The following is a 17,467-nucleotide window of genomic DNA, read 5'->3' on the forward strand; positions in this document are numbered from 1 at the left end:
CTCAATCTTGGTATCAGAAAGCAGAGTCTCAGGCTGTGTGGCCCCATTGTCATCTAAGAGCAATGACACGGTATTTTTTAGCATTGATTTCTAACGAGGAAACTGTCATCATTACTGTCCAAAGATATTACATCTATATCTGCATTCCACTATAAGTTTCACTTGTAATGACCCCGTTATGAAGTCCACAAAATATTTTTGCCAGGAGGAAAATTCCTAAGCCTGTTGACAACTCTGTGAGGATCCACAAAGGTTTTCAGCACCCTCAGATATACTGCTGGCTGGGTAATCATGGGAAGGTTGGAGAGTTAGATCAAGCCTGCCTGGCACACCTATCACAGTGTGGAGTGAGCAACCAGGCTTCCTGCACCATTTTTTTTCCCCATGATAAACATTCATTACCTCAAAGACAACTAAAAAATCATGAACCTTTCACTATTATCTGGAAGATTTTTGCCTTATCTAAGCAGACCCAGCCGATTCATTCTTTACAATGACAACATATGAAATTAGCACAGATTTAACGTAAAATCTGCTGTGAAGGGAATATAAACACTTTCCTTGAAAGGCGGTTAGCCTATTCCTGACATCAGCCCTCAGCTCAAGACGTCTGAGGCTTATTGTCAAATTCTGTTCAGTGACATTGAGAAGGTTGGGTGCAAGCATCCTCTTAACTACTTTAGCTGTTCAGATGAATACTAGTTATGTTTTCCAACAAGAAGAGGTCCTAGAGAAGGGATGTGGTACTTTCTAGAAGGCCAAGGAGCAGTAGTAGATCTTTCCAGAAGGCTAAGAAATGGTGGTAGATCTTTCCAGAAGGCTAAGTAAGGAACAGTGGTGGATCTTTCTACCACTAAGGAACTAGATCATGTTGAAGGTGAAGGCCACAGTGGCCATCCATCCATACCAATTTGTGAGGAAAAAGTTGATCTGTTTCACAGTCTGGCTGAGGAAGACTGACTGGCAGGTGTCAAAACTGTTTACCCAGATCAGTGGCAGATAAGAACGGAGCTGCCAAAGGAAAATTTTAATAAGAGGGCCAAGATCCTGAAGCATTTTTTCCAATAATTGGAAACATGGCTTGAAAGGTATGACCCTGAGAACCAACCACAACCAAAGCATTGGCTACCAAGGTGTGGAAGTAGCCTGAAGTTAAAGCTGAGCAGCCTGGTCATGCCACAGGCTACTGGTTGAGTTTCTGAAGGGCGAAAAAAATAATTGCATCTGGTCATCAGGAGAGGGAGTTTGAGAAAGTCAGCCAAGGGCACCTCTCTTGCACCAACACAAGGTTCCTGCTCATTTCGCTCATCATAAAAGGGAAATTTTGACAGCTTCCATGTGAAAACTCATATTTCATAATGAATCCACTTGTGAGACCAGATGTGGCTCTTCATGGCTTCTTCTTGCTTCCTAATACAAAACATTCTTTGAAAGTCTCCCATATCTCTCCATTCATAATATCAAAGTTACTGCATCCGTATGGCTGAACACCCAGCACTCTCAGTTATGTTCGGGGTGGACTACATAACTACTATTACTTCCTAACAAAAGTGTCTTGAACTTAGCGGAGGCTATATTGAGAGATATTGTTGGTATGTTTAATTCTCTTGCTCCCAAACTTCTTGATGCCACGTTATACTTCCTATGCATGCAATCTGTGGGAACAAGGTATAATGTCGAACAGAGAGACACACTGGAGATTTCACTCCTTGACCCTCCTCTGTGTTTACCCTCCTGCTTCCAAACTTTGATGCGATCCAGGCATCAGACTGAAGACTCTTCCCTGTGAGGGAGGAAACGTCCCCCAGTCACCAGTTGTCCTTCACTGTCCATCAGCAATTGACTTCCGGTTCCCAGGAGTGGCTGGGACTCAAGCAAGAGCTGGGGGTGGGGTAGTGGAGGGGGCCCTTTGTGTTGTTTGGGTTCCCTCCCAGATGGTCTGCAGCTGGAGGGCAACTTCTGCCTCCCTCCGGCCTCTGAGAAGGTGTGGAGAAAACGGTATTTCCCGAGGCTGCAAGAGAAGAGGAACTGGTGCCAGGTAATCAGAACAGACTCACTGGAGTGTGGGCCACTCCCCTTGCCCTCTGCAGCTTTTTTCCCCCAGCTGGGTCTCCCAGTGCAGGGACCTCTGATACTGCCGTGAGGCTGCCACGCAAGGTAGAGAGGAGCAGTCAGGGAAAGCACCGGGGTGATGCCCACACACCCTCAGCTCTCCACCTGTTCTCATCCCTTTTTAAATTTTTTAGATTTTAATTTCAGAGATCCAGGAGTGCCTCTAGCCTTGTTTGAGTCACACATTCATCATTACCCCTTTTGTGAGTTCTTTGGTTTCTGTTTAACTCTCTGGCAAGGAAGACAGTTAAGTCATTATTCACGCCCTTGGTGGAACTGGCTGAGTCTGAGCAATTTTTGCTCCTGCAGACTGCCCTCTGCATGGCTGGTGACCCAAGATCCTTGACCCATACACCATGACCCTTGCCCTTCAGCTTTCCTGGCGAGCTCAGCCGATGGAATCCAGGAGGCTGTCAGAGGAGACATCAGCTTCCTGAGTCCCTGGCTTCCGGGGTTCTGGTCCACACGGGCCCTCCTTCTAGCTTCTGAGATTGTAGTGCACACAGTAAGAGCTTCCTGGACACAAAGGGCAGGCAGGAATAACTGATTTACACTGTGGCTTTGTCCAACTTGTCCACACCTTTACCACTAAGCCTCCTTTCACTAAACCTGATTATCAAATGTCCTCACTCCAACAACTCTCCTTTGTCTTCTGCTGGGACTCCAAGGCATTATCGTTGTAGGTGAAAAGAATCCATTAATGTGTGACATTGCCCATGAGAGCTATGGACGTCAGAGATGGAAAAATGAAGAATTTAGGTGCAATGCCCCAGCTACCCCCCAAAGGTCACCCTGATGAGCCAGAAATGGGCATGTGGTCAGGAGCAGCTCCTCTGTCCCTCCAGCTTCCCAGTGTGGCTGCGAGCACAGCAGGTGCAATGCCCCAGCTATCCCCAAAGGTCACCCTGATGAGCCAGAGATGGGCATGTGGTCAGGAGCAGCTCCTCTGTCCCTCCAGCTTTGCAGCCTGGCTGCAAGCACAGCAGGACGAGTCTCTGGTTCTGCTACTGCCTGGCACCCTGAGCAAATGGACCATTTGCGCCTGCTGGGATGCAGGGTATGAGCTGTCTTCTGCCTTGGAAGAAGGCATCTTAAAATTCCAGAAAGTTTCACTGCCCCTGAGGACTGTGGAATAGGTCTGGAGATGAAGGAATCCAATGGTTTTATAGCATGCAACAAGCAAGCCTTCTTTTTGGAGGGTTGAGGACCGCGACATATTACCTCATCTCCTATGAGAGTGATGAGGATGGTGGTAAGACAGGAGACATGCCTTGAAAGCCATCTGGCAGACGGAGCTGGCTGCCAGCTCTCCACATCTCACTCAGCCAGCCATTATTTACACCAATAAGAGTAAGTCCTGGTGGGGCCCGGCACAGAAGCTTAGCAGCTAAATTCCTTGCCTTGCACATGCAAGGCGTGTGTGGTTCTAATCCCGGCAGCCCCGCTTCCCATCCAGTTCCCTGCATGTGGCCTGGGAAGGCAGTTGAGGACAGCCCAAAGCTTTGGGACCCTGCACCCACATGGAGGACCCAGGAGAGGCTCCAGACTCCTGGCTTCAGATCGGCATAGCTCCAGTTGTTGTGGCCACATGGGTGGGGGTGAATCAACAGACGGAAGATCTTCCTCCCTCTTTTCTTTGTATATGTGACTTTCCAATGAAAAATTTGAAAAAAAAGTCCTACCTAACACTTATGGGAGAGTTCTGGGGTACCATTCACTGTTCTAGGCTCTTTGCCCACCCTGACTTATGGAACTCTCTCAGCTGTTCTGGAAGTAGGAATCTGCCCCACCCCCTTTCTGTAGCTCAGGAAATTCAAAGAAAGAAGAGCCAAACAAGAGCTAGTCCAACATCCTGTGCCCAGTCCCGCCTGAGTTCATTGGCACTGGAGGAAACTGTTTCAAAGAGGAAAATGAGATCAGTGGGAAGAAATCACTGCTGAGGCCAGCCGCCTGCCTTGTGGGAGTCAGGACTCAGTCCAGCTCAGCTTTGAGCACCCAAAATTGAGCCCAAATCCCAGATTCAGCACTCCTAACTAACCAAAAGAAAGGCTTCTGTGACCCAAGTCCTTTCTTGTTTCTTTGAAAGATCTATTTACTTGTTTAAATATCAGTGACAGTGGTAGGAGGGGAAGAAAGACACATACAGAGAGAAAAATCACCTACCGGTTCACTCCCCAGACGACCACAAACGGCCAGGGCTGGGCCAGGAGTCCGAATTCCATCCAGGTCTCCCGTGCACTTGGGCCAGCCCCGCTGCTCCCGCTGCTGCGGGAACAGCCAGCTGGATCTGAAGCAGACCAGCCTACCCTCCACCAGGTGCCCCAGTGTGAGATGCTCATGTCCCCATCACAAGCTGGCCAGGCTCTGCCGACAGCTCTGCTGTGGCCTCCCTCACACGTGGACAGAGTTCCTGGCTGCACGGAGGGCTGATCGCTGCAGCATAGCATAGGGAAGAGTTGTCACAGGGGTGTGTCGGAATACATCCAGCGTGGTAGCTAGGACAGCAGAGGCCTGTGGGATCCTGTTAAGAGGCTCCAGGACAGAGCAAGTGGAGGACCTCTCATCCAGAGTGCACTCTTGCCCCCAGTGAGTCCTTGGATGGGATTTCATTCTCCCCTGATATATGGCAAACATCTGTGCCCAGTTAGTCAATTATCTTAGATCAAAGCAGTGCTCCTTATCAACATCTCACACCAATGGTGCTTTGATCCTGGTGCCCTGTTAGCTCTCCTGGAACTCCCTGTTTACATACCTGTGATGTGAGTTGTGTATCAAACCTGATCACAGGAACCAATGTCTGAGCTGAACTATGTTTGAAGCGTTGCTTTGCTAAATGTATATAAATTGGAACCCTGTAAATAAAATTTGTCAGTTGCCTAAGACAGCACTGTCCCCCCATTTCTTTTCAGTCACATTTCCTCCCAAGACATCCACAAGGTAAGCTTTCAGGGGTGCTGCCAACCCTGAGAGTGTAAGTCAGGGTTGGGGGAGCTCTGAGCCCAGGGCCAGGCTCTGCTGCAGCCGCCGTCACCATCGCTGTCTCAGGGGACATGCAGCCAGCCATGCCTCATCTCAGGCGCTTTCATCAGGAAGAAACAGAAGCTCCATGATGCCCGAAGCCCTTCTCTCCGCTGCTGCACCACACACACACATTGTACCTCCCTGCAGAGCCTACCAGAGGGGGATGGGAGACAGGGAAGCAGGTCTTCCATTTGCCAAATGGTCATGATGATCAGGACTGGGCCAAGCTGAACCCAGAGCCCAGAACTCCATTTGGGTCTTCGATGAGGGTAGCAGGTGCTGAGCCACACGGGCCATGCGCTGCTGCTTTCCCTGTCATTTTAGCAGCGAGCTGGATGGGAAGTGGAGCACCAAATCAGAACCACAGGCAGATTAGCCTGCATTAAAGTCACACATTGACTCTCTGTTTTATTTACACAGCATCCTATGTCTTCCTGTGGCAAAGGGTGTTTCTGTTTTTAATCACAGAAACTACAATTATCCTTCATTTGTTTCCCTTCAGGTAACCTTAGAATATGTCTTCGGCTGGGGTTGGCCTTGTGGCACAGTAGGTTAAGCTGCTGATCACAGCACCAGCATTTTAGCACCAGAGGGGCTTATTCAAGTCTCAGCTGCTCCGCTTTCTATTTCGCTCCCAGCCATTGCTCTGGAGAAAGCAGCGAAGGATGGTCCAAGTGCTTGGGCGTCTGCCACCCCACCTAGGAGATCTAGATGGAATTCTGGGCTCTTGGCTTCAGTGATACCACAAAAAGAGAAGAAATGGATGCTCCAGTGGTTTTTAGTCTAGAGGGAAAAGATGTGTGAGAAATCATGGTGTGAGGTGTGCCACCATACATCAGCACACAAGCAAGGCAGGCCCACGTGGGAAATCCAGGAAAGCTTCCTGAGGTGGTGACCTTTGGTTGAGAGCCACATGGAGAGTTTGGCTCACAGGTGACATCTGATGAGTCCTTTTCCTCCCGGCTCTAGCTGAGCAGGAGTTGATTGGAAGATGGATCAGGTGATGTAACAGTAAAATCTCTGCCCTACTCGCGGGTGTCAAGGGGTCCTCTAGAGGGAGCCAGATGATCAAAGGACGAAAGGAAGACAACCCCTGGCATTTTCAGCCCGGGTGTCCTTTACACAGCTTTGTAAGCATCTGACCCCAGCACCCAGCTCCTCATGTGTGAACCCTCACTGGTCAGAACGCGGTTTTATTTCCAGGCAACTCATGAATTTTTCCTCCCTTGATGTAGAAATGAAACTCAGGTCTGCTAATAGCACCTGCGTGTGGATAACAGTTCCAGATCTTTTTATGAAATTGAACTATAGTGTTCTCCTGGGTAAGGCTTCTTTCTCATTTGAACCCCAATTCTCACAACCATATGGCTACACTTCAACAACAAAATTACGGGGTGGGAGGGTGTGTCTTCCATCTGTTGGTTCACTCCCTGAATGGCTGCAATGGCCAGAGCTGGGCCAGGTCACACCAAAACCTGGAACTCCCTCTGTTTCCCACATGGGCAGCAGCAAACCAAGCTCTTGGATGTATTAACAGGGAACTGGATCCATCAGAAAGTGGAACAGCCAGATCTCAAACTAGCACCCCTATGGGATGCTGGCCTCCCAGGCGATGCTCTAACCCAGCGCAGCACAGCACTGATCCCTGAATACACACTTTTTGAAGGATAAAATGCCTTTGAGGCTGGCATTTGAATTATTTCAGAACATGGTGAGTTGGTGGATTTTTTTTTTTCACTTTTGGTGGAAAAGTAACCTGGTGTGGAGCGTCCCTGTGCAAAAGCAGACTCTGATAACAAAGCCACCACAAGTGCCCTGGTCTTCCATTCAGGGCCCAGTTCCCAGGCTGATCGAACCGTGGGCTCCACAAATGAGTAAGAGGGTGAATGTGTCACAGAAAGTCCTCCGTGGTCCATATCTTCAATGACCCAAATGCAAGTGGTTGGTTGTCACGGAGTTTCTACAAGTAAAAGAGAGAAAGCTGTTAAGTACATTCTGTTCTCTTGGGCTCCGCCCTAGAAGCTGACACAGAGGCCCTGTGGCCATGGTCCACAGGAGCCTTTCAGCAAGACAACCCTGTTCACCTGTGAAAGCTGCTCCAGCTCCCCTAAGGGCGCCTGTGGCTCTGCAAGGGGGAAGATGAATGGCTGGCAAGGGCTGACTCCTGTTCTGCAGAGCTGACAACAGACACCTGCTGCCAAGGCCATCTCTTCCATCCTTTTTTCTCTGTCCCTGCAATGGGTCTCGCCATTACTTTCTGCTGGCTGGTACTGATCCATTTACTCTCCCAAGCTCATTCTCTATTCCGTGACCACAAGTCACCTGGCTCCAGGGACCCTTCTTTGTCACTTGTTGATCATGCCCAACCGGCCACAGTGCCCCCAGTCATTCCCACGGGCCCCAGGCTGCACCGGTCAGCCTTCCTTCTCATCGGGCTGGCCAGCCTCCCCATGGAAGGAGTGGGGCAGAGACCCTCTGCACTCCAGGGTTACCGTCTTTGTAGAAAAGCTATAACCACCCAGGTCACTCACAAAAAGTGCATGGCATCTTGCCAGTTGGCATCATTTGTTTTATTGCAAAAACATTTTTTTAATCTCCATGGTTTCCTCATGATGCCTATTTGTCACGAACTTTCTGAATAACTCCCATCTCATGTTGGTTGCTGGGATACACTACATAGCATCAGATGGTATGATTATTATTCTTTAATTTTTTTTTCCCTGGAAGGTGAAAGTCTAGAATCAGGGGCTGCTAGGGCTGAGTCCTTCAAGGGGCCTTTGAGGGCTTTTTTTTTTGCAGGGGGTCTGGCCATCTCTGGCATTTCTGGATTTCCTCTGAGTCTGTCTGCATCTCCCCAGGCATTATCTATAAGGACATCAATCACAGTGGGTCTGGCGCCTCTTCTGTCATGCCCTCTGTCTACAAAGGCCACGTGTTGACCCTATAGAGATTTGGACTCACTTCTGCTTCAGAATCTGGGAAGAACCACCATGCAACCCCCAACAGCCCAAGATGGCAGCTTTGTCCTCCAGCTCCTTGCTCCCCAACTCCCACGTGGGCTGGGTCTCCCAGCATCTCTGCATGTTCTCATCCTATCTCCACCTTCACCTCTGGGTGGCTCTGGTCCCTGACTCCTCTCCACTAAGCCAGTCCTCTGCCAACAGCTGCAGCCTCAAACCCAATACTTCTTGACCCCCAGAGTCCGCACCATCTCCCAGATGGGCAGCTGCACCAGGAGAAGCCAGCCTGTTCCCCACAGTGACAGTTCTGTTGTGATGCTGCCTATAGACCTTAGGGTGCTGTGTCCCTGGCTTCACCCCCTCCACGTAGACCCGGGTCACACTTCTTCAGCCACTCCTTCCCTGGGGATTTCTATCCCTTCTCAGAATTATTTGAATTTCCCCTTACCTGGAGATCTAAGAGACCTCCGGCCTGCCCTCTGGCTCCTTGGGGAGCAAAAAGATGCAGGGTGAGTAGCTGGGTAAGGCAGGGGACAGCCCACACCAGCTTGTGCCTTGGGGCCCCAAGTTCTTTCCCAAGTACTGCATTCTTGATCTTGGTCTACACAGGAAGAGGAGGGTGGGTGTACTCACTGGAGGGGTCTGGGTGTGTTTCGTTGTAACCCCTTGGCACCTGCACCCTGGATGGAGAAAAGAGTCTAGGTTCCTGGGCGGGGGAGTGGGGTGAACCCAGAGCTTAAGGCACTGCAGAAAGATGGCCCAAGGACACCCTGAGGTGGACCTCTGAGAACATCATGACCCTTGGGGTGACCGCAAGGTCAGCAACCCACAGACAGCAGCCATTGCTACTTGAATGCCTGTAACCCTCAAAGGAGCATTCACCAATGCTGCGAATGAAGACAGCCGGTGTTTTTGAGTCCTTGGAGGAAAGACGTCCTCCAGCCTCTCTTGGCTGGTGGCGGGAGGCTCTGGACTATGTGATGGGGCTAGGGGAAACTCCTTGGGAGCCCATTGCAGCAGGGAAAATTTTAGGAGGGGAATTTGGGGCAATTATCTCTAGCTTAGAAGAGAACATTGGGTTTGTGTTAGGAACAGAGTTAGCAGAGCAAGGAGCTTGGTGGCACTGGACCAGTATGAGAAGCTGGCCAGCCTCCAGAATGGGTCACCTGCAGACCTGCCAGGAAAATGCCTTTTCTCCCTCCCTTCCCACATCCCTACTCTTTGTGGACCCAGTATCCACCCACGTTCGTGTGTGTGTGCCTGTGCGTGCTTTCCTCATCGTCTAAATAACTTTTTTTGTTTTCCTTTTTAGAATTTACTTTTTTTCATCAGTGCCTGGTACAATGACCTAGTGGCTAAATCCTTGCCTTACAACAGCTGGGATCCCAGGTATGTGCTGGTTTGTGTCTTAGCCACTTCACTTCTCATCCAGCTCCCTGCTCAGGGTCTAAGAAAGCAGTGAAGGATGGTCCAAGGCCTTGGTACACTGCACCCGCATGGGAGACCCAAAAGAAGCTCCTGGCTCCTGGATTCAGATCAGCTCGGCTCTGGCCATTGTGGCCACTTGGGGAGTGGCCCAGCGAATGAAATAATTTTCTCTGTCTCTTTTTCTCCTGCAACTCTGTCTTTCCAATAAAAATAAATCCCTTTTTTTATTATTGGAAAGGCAGTGTTACACAAAGCAGACATAGAGGGGAGAGAGAGAGTCTCCTATCGCTCATTCACTTCCCAAATGGCAACAACAACTGGAGCTAACCTGATCCAAAGCCAGGAGCCGCTTCCAGGTCTACCACATAGGTGCGGGGGCCCAAGACCTTGGGCCATTCCCTGCTGCTTTTCCAAGTGCAATCACATGGAGCTGGATTGGAAGTGAAACAGCTGGACACGAACTGACACCCATGTCCGATGCCAGTGTTGCAGGTAGAAGCTTAAGTTTATTATGTCACAGCACCAGCTCCTTCTAATTAATACATATGCCAGCACCCAGAATCCCCAGAATCCTCGTGTATGGCAAGGACCTAGAACAAACAATTAAACCCCACTCTACCACAACCAAACCAGCCATGCGATCCTTCAAGCACAGGGCCTTGAGCAGCAGAGGAGAGCACTGTTCATTCACTCTGCTCTGTGGAGTCTGGCTGCACACCCAAGTTTTCCTGCCGCCCTGTGCACTTGAGGGAGTCTCCAGATGGATTCCTACAACCCCTTCCTCCCTGCAGTGACCTGTCTTCCCCTTGGCAGGTGACTCAGGCACTTGTAACACTGTACTAAGTGAACATTTGCAATGTGCATTCTGCAGCTGTGCTGGATACAGCTATTAGCATGCCTTGAGAAGGGGCTGACTTTGGAGTTCACTGTCTCATATGAAGCCTGAGCTACAGCACTCAGGCTCATCCTTTGAGTGCCAGGTCAAGGAGCTGGAAGGAAAGCACAGGCGAGCACAGGTCTGCAGCAGGGTTTGGGTATCCAGGGAGAAAGCAAGCCCTCTGGGAGGAGGACTCCAGGTTGCTGTGCCTGATGGTGCCTGATGCTTGGGTGTACAAGGCTGGGGTGATTAAGTCGAACCTGTGGGAGACGTGCTGATTGAGTCTCTTAACGTCAGTGTTACCTACACAGATGAGAGATGCTGCCATATGTTTGTGTTAGGAGGAAGGGAAAGGAGGAGGATTTGGGGTGTACAGAGTATGATACCACAGAAATAGAGGAGATGGTGGTGGTCTCCCATCATATTCATGTGCACCTGTCTTAGCTTCAGATCCCAAGTATTTGGGCAAGCCCCGATGTGCTCAAGTGTACAGTGAGAAGAACAACAAGATGCACATTGTGAGAGTTGAATTACACATGTGGTGCATACGTACCTGGCATAGCAAATATTTGGCCGATGTTACCTGTCGCTGTTTGGGGTGAGATTGTGGTCACTGCAGGACTTGCTCCTGAATCAAATGACCCTCTGACCTAGCTCCGCCTGGGGAAGAGCTGCACAGGATGTTGCTGATGGCTACCTTGTACATTTTAAGAAGCAGGACACCTGGGGGCATTCCCACTGACAAATGTGACTCCTACACATACTGGCTTTATTTCCCTACCCTGAGGCAGCCAGTCTTCCGGATCCCCCACTGCCCAGGGGAGTGCCTTGCACGTTTCAGAAAGTTCACTTCCCTACTGCACATCTGCTGGGTTTTCCTTCCTCTCTCTCTCTCTCTCCCTCTCTTGTTTCCTTTCTCTCCTCTCACTTGAAACTTCTTAAGTATATTAATAAGGCTGAGAAAATTTCCCCAGCCCTTTCTAACTGCGACATGATTCAGCATGCTTCCTATCATTCTTTTCTTCTGGATAGGTGGGTTTTCTTGACATTTGGGGGACACAATTCTATGTGTTTGTCCTGTGTGACTTCCTCTGATACTGGAAGTCAACTCTTATGATTAATTATATGGTTGCTATTTTTTTCTAAAGCCACAGTCACATTAAGGAGCATTTGTCATGTACTTGATATCTTTGGGGTACTTTTCTGTGGTTTAATATCTAAAAGCCAGAATTCAGAGGAACTGTCATTCTCCTAAGAGCGATTAGCTGAATGAGAATGCGTTCAAAACCAGGAAGTCATTGAGAGGTGAGATTGAAAATGGATTTCCACAATCGGATTCCTGTAAATATAAGAGACCCTAGCTATTTAGTTATGGTCGGATTGTAGCTCAAACATAATCAGAAACCACATGATCCTTCTGTGGTATCTGAAGTAGACTCCTCTCTACCGGCCCTTTCAGTTGTGTAGTAACATGTGTGAGAAGTGACAGAGGAGACCATGGGCTACAGTTACTGTGCGTGGTCCTGTTGTTTTCTCTGATAAGGGTGGATGCCATCTGAATGAGTAGCAGGCCAGACAACAAGAGTTAGTTGCTCCGGGAAAAATGAAGAGGGACCAAGAATCAGAGAAGAAATGTGAAGTAACAGCATAATGGAGAAAGATGTCATCATGGACATCAGTAATTTCTGAAATGTTTGAGCAACACCAAAATAAATTGAGAGGAACAAAGGAAAGTTGGAAGAGCTACCTACCTGATTTCAAAGATTACCATCAAATACCAATAATTAATACTATGACTTTTCAACTAAAACTGAAAACAGAGTTCAGGAATAGACTGCACAAACACGGCCACCTCCTTTTTAATGCAGGTACAAAACCAATCCTATGGAGATTCATAAGCAGAAAGATGAACCTTGTCTTTACCTCATACCTAACATCAAATTGGCTCCAAATGGACCACAGACCTAAGGATAAAACATGAACTATAAAACTGCTAGAAGAGGGACCAGTGCCATGTCTTAACAGGTTGATCCTCCACCTTCACATGCAGGCATCCCACATGGGAGCTGACTGGTGTCCTGACTGCTCCATTTCCCATCCAGTTCCCTGCTTGTGACTCAAGTCCTTGGGACCCTATAGTCATGAGGGAGACCTGGAGGAGGCTTCTGGTTCCTGGACTCAGATCAGCTCTGCTCCGGACGTTTGGGGAGTGAACCAGTGGGTGGAAGATCTTTCTGTCTCTCCCTCTCTCTGTAGATTTGCCTTTTAAATAAAAATGAATAAATCTTAAAAAAAACTGCTAAAAGAAAATATAACAACTTTTGATTGTAACTTGCTATAATCTATTCATAGAATAAACTATGTATACTGTGTGTAACTAGCCCACTTTCAGCTCATGTTGTATAATTAATATTTTTCCATGTCATTAAACAACTTCTTTTGCATCTTGACCGAGCCATCGTCTAAGCCCAAACGTAGAGAAGACTTGTAAACCAGGGGATTCAACAAGAACTCGGGGTTCTGAGTGGCAGAAACAGACTTGATGACCCAACTCAGCAGTCTCCCAGGGATGGCCTTGGAATGAAAGGTGTGGATTCCGATTCCATGCTGACACACCTCAGAGCTGTGCTAGGAAGTCAGCTGTATCCAGGGGGTATCCTGAAAACAAGAGAGGAAGGAGAGAAGGAGGGGAGAACTGCACCTCATGAGTCACCTGCTACGGCCTGACGGCCAGCCGCTCTGACATCAAGAGGTTTTGTATTTTGTTCCTTTGACCTCGCCACGTATCTTTTCCAGAACCACAGCACCCGGTAACATCTGGACCTCTGCCTACTGATGTCTGATTTAAGAAAACCCCAAAACCACAGAAGTTGTAATAAACAAAGGTCTTCTGAATTCACCCTTTAGACTTAATGATTACACAAAAGGATCATGTCCTGGGTGTAGGTGGGTAGACACTGGTGGATTCATTATGGGAAAACAGCCACATGACTTCCTCCTGGAGGAGCAGCTGTGGGGGAGGGCATGCTCTGACCCGGGTTCAGAAGACACTGACATAGATGTAGGCACCCTGACAGAAGAACTGCTGGTGTTGAGTCAGAACAGTTCTATGCATGGTCCTGGGGTATCACTGGATCTGTTGAGAAAACTCTATTCTTTGTCTGTTTCTTTATCTGCATATAAGATCAACTTTCTGAGAACAGAAGCTAGGTTGCCTCTGTTTTGTTTACTTCAATATTAGAATATTGACTACTGCTTAGAAGCAGTGTGTAAAGTGCCTGACATTTGGTGGGGGAAAAATCTTTAGTAACAATGAGCTACTGAATGGATAATGGAGGAAAGGTAGGATTAGATGAGTAAAGAGGAATGACAGATGAAGACAAGGATGGGTGCATGGGTAGAATGACAAAATGGATGGATAAGACAGAAGTAGAAGTATGAGCAGGTGGATGTTAGATAAGTGGCTTCATGGACAGGATAATATTACTTGCTCTTGGTCCAATAGTTAAGTTGGGGGTTTTGCTGAAGCGATGAACCCAGATTTCTCTGTTAAAAACCCCAACATCAGACTTTCTTTACACAATGTTTACTCTTAATCATGAGAGGGCCCAGCCGTAAATGCTCCCTTATTTATCTTTATTTGTTGCAAAACTCCCAAAATCTTTCACTGCAAAGAGCAACAATAAGTAAAACACAGAACAAGTTCTCCAAAAGTCTCTGACTGGGCATGACATTTCTTCTCAGTAGTCTGATTTGTCATCAGGGTCGTATGTGTGTGTGTGTGTGTGTGTGTGTGTGTGTGTGTGTGTGTGTGTGTCCAGATCAGGCAGGGAGGTTCAACCCTCACCAGCTCAACTGTGAGGCCACCATCACCCAGTCCGGGTGACCTTCCTCCCTCACAGCCCTGGACTCATGCCCTCATCTCACTGCCATGTGATTCCTTTGTCAGGTGGACAAGTTTATGGAGAGATCTAGCCAAAGCCAAAGAAGGCAAGCTTCGGAATAAATCATGTGTTTGCAAGAACCAGAACACAAGGTGTTGATGCTCTTATTGTTTTGTCTTGTTTTGTTTTGTTTTGAAAACTTGACAACATGCAGGACTCCCACTACCACCTTGGCATAGCCCTTTGGCAACCTGGCCATGTTTCTGCCATTCAAGGGATCCATATTACCAGTCAGTATTATTTAAGAGGTTTTTGCTTTGAGTTCGATTCAGGGAAAGTGTATTGAGGGCTGACTGTGCAAGCTGTTGTGTGTGACTTGCTCCAAGAGGAAATCATGTGACCAAAGAAGCATATGAGCAAAATAAAGACAGAGAACCCCAAATCCTCCTGGTCCAAGGAAAAGGGGTGTCTTTTTCTTCGCCTCCATGTGCAAGATCCTCCAGCAGCTCCTGGAGCCTGTCTCCATAGAGAAGTTCCAAGAAGCAGAAAAAGGAGATTGATAAACATGAGCATGAAGTTATTACTCAAATAAATTGGAACCATCTCAAACGCATGCACACACACACACACACCCCTACCCCCACTGAGCAACTGCAATATCTGAAACGCAGCTGTGAATAGTTCAGAAGTAAACAGAGAATGAACTGCAAGAAGTAGATACAACCTAGAAAAAGTAGATACAACCTCGAAGCCACACTTCTGCTCTCAAAATCCAGTTACTCTCACTCCAAGCTCAGCCCTAACAAAAGTGATGCACCTGTTGCCTCGGTGAAAATTAACAGGAGAGAACTAGAAGACAAAGCCAGCTAGCCACAAAAGATGGAAACTCTAAACTTAGGAAAAGAAGATGGGTGACAGTGAGGAACTTCATAAAAACTGTTTTCAAGATAATACATAAAAAAGTCAAAAGGTAGATTCATCTAAGATAATCTGCCATGAACGCAGTCAAGTTTAAACCTTCATGGTTTCTCTCAGTAGCTTTATGATGACACAGTACACTGGAAACATTACTCAGTTTTCTAATATGAGGTCTTTTACTTGCTTGGAACCCTGAATAATTTCCTGTTAGCTATAATGATTTAAATTATTATTTCATTCAGCTAAGGGTCAATGGTCTTCATAATACAGATGCAAAATATTTCAAACTTGCTGAAAGCAATCCCAGCACCACTGTTTCCTCCAAAATGTGTGAAAACCAAACGGCAATTGTAATGAAACAGTCCACAGCCAACAATGCTGAGTTGCTGGTCTGGTTCAGCACCCAGGTCCACTGAGCGGTGATCCAGTCTGCTCTAAGCCTGCCAGTGGTCAACTTCCTATGTCGAAGATCATGTAGGCCAATGATCTTTGAGTGACAGCGTGAAGGTCTAGCACCTGCCCAGTTTGCCATTAGGGCAGGTGAAGGCCCTTCTTGCTCACTTTGAACACATGTTCTTTATTGGACCACTGAGCACAAACCCTACAAGGGAGCATCAGAAAGTTCTGTAGAACTTAGCTTAGCTTAGCTTACACTGCACAGAAGACATTGCCTGCCCTTGTGTTGTCCACTTATTTGAGATTGGCAGTGCTGATCCTAAGATCCTGGATGGTCCTCTCCCCAGCAGGGTCCAGAAGGGATCTGCCGCTTGTGCATAGCCCTCATCCTTCTGACCAGGCCACCCTACTCTTGCCGATCAGTCCCTGGCCGTTGCCAGTTGTTATGCATTGTGATGACATCTCTGGACATAGGACTGACCCCTCTGCTTTGGGACTCTGCTGATGCACGAACCACTTCCAAACTCCCTCTATCGCTACTCCTTCCCCCAACCACACTAAGCCTGTCTCTTTCCGTAAGGCCAGATTCTTTCTCTTTCTTCCTTCTGTCCAAATTGACTGGCTCTGATTCCCTTTCTGTGTCCTGGGTGTACTCATGTTTCTGGGCTTCATGGATAGACAGCTTCATGGGCCCAGCCCCTGCGGCCTGCACGTTGACTTACCTCCAACTCACACCACCTTGAGTTGCTGGATGGCAGTCACACTCTCCCATTCCTCCTGCCACCCTCTGAGCACAGGATGCATGGTTCTTAGATGACTGGACATGCCTTCTGTCACTATGAAGGCCTCTGAGCACCCCTGGCCCTGCTGTGATTCTATTGCCATCCTGCCACCTGCCCTGCCCTTTCAACCCTTTACCATTCTTCAGAAACTTGCATGTTGTGAGATCTCCTTTTCCCCACAAAACATCCCACAGAAGGAAGGGCCTGGAGAAACCTGAGTCAGTGGAGATTGGCAGGCTGCACACAGCCCCTCCCTGACCCCTGGGGAGTCAACCCCACCCCTCCACCCCTTCCTGCACCCACCTCCGTTCCTGCCGACCCCAACCCTCATCAGCCCTGTGTTCCCACTTCCCTTGAACATATTCTGTTCTTCCCTCACTGCCTACAAACCCTCCTCCTCTCTGTCCACCAGCTCCAGGCAGCAGTGTCTGATGCCCCCAGGTTCGAACTTTTGATTCATCCTCCTCCCAAACTTTCTTCCCCCTCCCGGTGACCCCTTGCTAGGTTGCCGTGGTGACTGGAGGCTTTCTTCATGGCATCTCTAGGTATTACATCTCTCATTTCCTCAGTCAGGTCCAGGTTCCTAGTGACTTCTTGTGTGTCCAGAGGGGTAATAACTAAGAGGCAAGAAGGGACTCAGAGGTCAAGAGCACTTCAGGGTTTGTGATTTTCTGGATTCATCCACTTGACCTTGACTAGACACACTGGGCAGTATTGTACCCCCTCCCCTTACCTCCTTGTGATGCTGCTCCCAGGCTCATAGTGACTGTTACATAAACAATCATGGCGTGGATGTCTGCCAGCTGGGAGCAAAGGAGAGAGGATGGCAGTGGCGGTGAGAGATTGTTCCAGAAGGAGAGCCACTACGTCTTCTGTGTCAAGGTTGGAAAACAGAGGCTGAACCCAAGAGCTGTCAACTTTCGAAGGTCTCTACAAGCGACCTACAGGATCCCTCCTCAGAAAGAGGACTGCATTTACAAAAGAATGACGTAAATTTCAGGGTCAAGGAGCTCCTGGGCCTGTCTACCCCAAGTAAGGAAGGTACTGCCTGCTCCTTGTGTGCATCTGGGCCTGACACTGTCTGCTAAG

The 17,467-nt window shown here is 48.3% G+C and overlaps 1 protein-coding gene across 1 annotated transcript in view; it reads right to left on the minus strand.

The window, feature by feature from the left end:
* Positions 1-17,467, minus strand: part of LOC131481031 (histone H2B type 1-C/E/F/G/I) — a 160,688-nt gene that overhangs the window by 131,432 nt on the left and 11,789 nt on the right. The window lies entirely within an intron of this gene.

Source organism: Ochotona princeps, chromosome 1 (genome assembly GCF_030435755.1).
Source record: "Ochotona princeps isolate mOchPri1 chromosome 1, mOchPri1.hap1, whole genome shotgun sequence".
Classification (NCBI taxonomy): Eukaryota; Metazoa; Chordata; class Mammalia; order Lagomorpha; family Ochotonidae; genus Ochotona; species Ochotona princeps.